General features: G+C 39.6%; 1 pseudogene; it reads right to left on the bottom strand.

Annotated features, from left to right (window-relative positions):
* Positions 1 to 1,226: 1,226 nt before the first annotated feature.
* On the bottom strand, positions 1,227 to 2,994 carry LOC116739796 (annotated as a pseudogene).
* Positions 2,995 to 4,037: the final 1,043 nt, after the last annotated feature.

The raw sequence follows: 4,037 nt of genomic DNA, 5'->3' as shown, positions 1-4,037 counted from the left end.
CCCTCTTGCACTGCTGGTAGGAATGTGAATTGGTACAGCCACTATGGAGAGAAGTATGGAGGTTCCTTAAAAAACTACAAATAGAACTACCATATGACCCAGCAATCCCACTACTGGGCATATACCCAGAGAAAACCATAATTCAAAAAGAGTCCTGTACCAAAATGTTCATTGCACCTCTGTTTACAATAGCCCGGAGATGGAAACAACCTAAGTGTCCATCATCGGATGAATGGATAAAGAAGATGTGGCACATATATACAATGCAATATTACTCAGCCATAAAAAGAAACGAAATTGAGCTATTTGTAATGAGGTGGATGGACCTAGAGTCTGTTATACAGAGTGAAGTAAGTCAGAAAAAGAAAGACAAATACTGTATGCTAACACATATATATGGAATTTAAGAAAAAAAAATGTCATGAAGAACCTAGGGGTAAGACAGGAATAAAGACATAGACCTATTAGAGAATGGACTTGAGGATATGGGGAAGGGGAAGGGGAAGCTGTGACAATGTGAGAAAGTGGCATGGACATATATATCCACTACCAAACGTAAAATAGATAGTAAGAAGCAGCCGCATAGCACAGGGAGATCAGCTCGGTGCTTTGTGACCACCTAGAGGGGTGGGATAGGGTGGGTGGGAGGGAGGGAGATGCAAGAGGGAAGAGATATGGGAACATATGTATATGTATAACTGATTCACTTTGTTATAAAGCAGAAACTAACACACCATTGTAAAGCAATTATACTCCAATAAAGATGTAAAAATAAATTTAAAAAAATAAACTGGGTTTTTAAAATTCTATAATATTGCTTTTCGTTGTTGTTGTTAAAAAAACAAACAAACAGTATTTACTCTTGTAGCTAAATTGCACATCTAATACCATAGAAAACCTTTTAATGGAATAACTTGTAAAATCTCTACCCCAGCAAATTAATTCAGTGTCTAGGGAGCACCCTATTGAAAAATAGTGGATTAAGTCCTACAGGGTCTGTAATTGAGTTTTAATAATTGGTCCGTTGCTATACTGAATACAAAAATGTGATCGAAAGGAGTCAGGCCTTGTAAATGGCCGGATAAACAGTTATTTTTATAGCTAATTAATTCCATTAGACTTGCTAAGTAGTAGCATGATTCAAAATATTGATTGGCTTTAGTTATGGAAAAATAACAAAGTACTAGTGAAGACACAAAAAAAATTCCTTTGAGTTGGAGATTCATTCATGGACAAGTCCATTTGTCTTCCGTTTCTCAATCACAATAGTCTGTGTGTCACTCCCTGGTGGTATATATTCATAGTTATTATACAGGAGGCCTAGGATTGGATATTGTGTTCCGTACTTTCTAGTGTTAATAGTTGTCCTTCCACCACTGAAAGGTCAGTTATGAGATGAATATATTTCTTGTCTCAATTTCGAGAGTTCCTCTGACTGACACTTTATAAGGGAATCCTTGTCTTCCTGCAAGCTTGTCAGATCATGAATCTTGAATTAGAAGTCACTGAAACTTCCTTCTCTTCTTGAAACATCTTTTTGGTACTGATTTAATTGAGTCCTTAGTTTGCGGATCTCTCTGTCTTTCTCCGTTCTTAAGTTTTTTACCATCTCCATGTAATGGTTGCCAATCTCATCTATTTTAGCCTGTAGCATTGGGCCTGTGCAAGTCTCAGAAACTTGCATTCTAAGATTTTTCTTCTCTTGCTCTAAATTATGCTTACAGTATTCCAGTTCTTTTAGTCTATATTCTATGTCTGATAACATACGCTGAAGAGAGAGATTGTTTTCTTCCAATGCTTGGCACTTTGCTTGGCATTTTGAGGTTGAGTCTTGAAGTCCTTGCTGCTGCTGGTGATTATTTGCTCTCACTGATGCCAAGAGTTCTTCATACTCTTTTATTTGAGTTTCTTTGAATGCCAAGTCTTTCTCAAGTCTTATCTTGTCATTTTCCAGTGATGTCAAGTCATTGTGAAGATGTCCTCACTCCTCCTGTATGTTGCTGAATGTGGACAGCACTAGCCGTAGTGATTTATCAGACATACCCCTCATCTGCAGCATACAGCGAATTTGCTGTTTTGTAAGTTCTTACAGTCCTTTTGGAATCACTGATTCAATGTCTTCTGACTCATCTGTAGACTCAAAGTCCTGTTTGCTTCCTCCAGTTCTCTGCATATGTTCTAATAAGGTCTGTATTTTTACAGCTTAGATCAGCAAGCAACTCTCCAAAATACTTGGGGGTCAATTTTTCACGGCCATCATCCTGAATTATCACCTGCTCATGTGCCTGGTTTGAGCCACCATGACACAGTTCAATTCCAGTGTTTGTAGAAATTGAATCACTTCCTGTGATGGTTTGGATTTGCTGGCTAGAATGTGATTGTTGACAGTGTGGAGAGTGGATGATCTGGGGCTGTTGGGCAATGTGATGATGGCTGAACCTGAGGATAGCATTCCTGATCCATATTTAGCTTTTCCACTTTTCTTATGGTTTTTCATAAATAACATTATCTCCTGGAAAGAAATGGCCTCCTCTTAGGATGGAGACAGTGGTTCCTGTTCAGGATTTTGCACTATATATCACCTAAAAATGGTCTGTGGATATGTAGTGACTCTCACTCTTGGAGAATGGAGTTCCTGTTCAGTATTTGGGCTTGTATGTAGAGTGCTTGGGGCACAAGTAGATATTTTCAGAGTCGGAGAATGAAGTTCCTGGGAATGGTCACTCCAAACCAAGCTTTTGTAGGGGGAGGTAGTTTTGAGAGGGGAGAGCACTTCCCATGAGCTGATGGGGTCCAACTCCTGAACCACCTTGTTCATGGGCCCACTGGAAGTCCTCAGTCACTCATACACAACATTTTTTCTGGAGGCTGCTGGGCTTGGCTTGACTGATGGTAGGAGTGGTAATTCTGGGGCTGGCACTGCAGCACCTCTGGGGACTGCTGAGTCCCACAGCTGCTGCTGCTCGTCTCACTCCAATAGCTTGAGTTCGTCATCTTCTCAGTGGTCAGCAAAGTTCTCCCCAGATGCTCTCCGTGACAGCAGCAGAAGCAGGTCTGGCCAAAATTGGATCCCAAAAGACATCTTGGGACAATTGGCAAAACTAGGAGGGGATCTGAAGATAAGATGATAGTAATATTTCAGTGTTCCTGATTTGGAAGGTATTGTGACAATGTAAGAGAATGTCCTTATTTATAGGAAATACACACAAATATTTAGGGATGATAAGGCAAAGTGTCAACTATTTATTCACAGATGTTTCTGAAAAAAATAGTTCTTTGTACTATACTTGCAGACTGTCTTTAATATTGAAATTATTTCCAATATTTTTTAAAAATAGTGACATTCTTTTGTAATGGAAAAACTCATATCTGTTATAAAACCAATAACCAGCTAACATGTACTGGGAGCTTATTGTGTGCCAGACTTTGTTTTGAATGCTTTACATGTATGCATTCTTTGTCTTCACAAAGAGCAGATGCAGTGTGGCCAATAACTATCTTCATTTCACAGCTGAGGGACACAAAGTTTCAGTAACTGGCCCTAGTTCACGTAAATGGTAAGTGACTGACTGGGATTTGAACCCAGGCAGTCTAGTTCAAACTCCCTCACTCTTAATGACCATATACTCTCCTTTGATCCTCTTGTCTAGGTCAGTGACCTTAAATACCATTGATAACCCAAGAACTCCTAAAGTTATTCTTCCATCTGGGACCTCTGTCTTAAATATTATAACTAACCACCTACTCGGTAGCTCCACTTAGAAAGCAAATTTAATATTTCAAAACTGACCTGCTTCTCATCCCCCTAAAAGCTGCTACACCCATAGGCTTCCCCATTTCAGTAATTGGGAACCCCCTTCATCCAGGTGTTTGACCAAAAATCTAGGAGGCATCCTTGACTCCTCTTGTCTCTCATCCCGCATACTTCCTACCAGAAATTTTGTTGATTCTACCTTAAAACACATCTAGAATCCAACCACGTCTCTCCATCTCCACTGCTTAGATTCACCCACCACCCTCTTTTCTAGATTGTTGCA

The sequence above is a fragment of the Phocoena sinus genome, chromosome 15, assembly GCF_008692025.1.
Source record: "Phocoena sinus isolate mPhoSin1 chromosome 15, mPhoSin1.pri, whole genome shotgun sequence".
In the NCBI taxonomy this organism is placed as follows: Eukaryota; Metazoa; Chordata; class Mammalia; order Artiodactyla; family Phocoenidae; genus Phocoena; species Phocoena sinus.
This window is presented reverse-complemented; position numbering and strand designations above follow the sequence as displayed.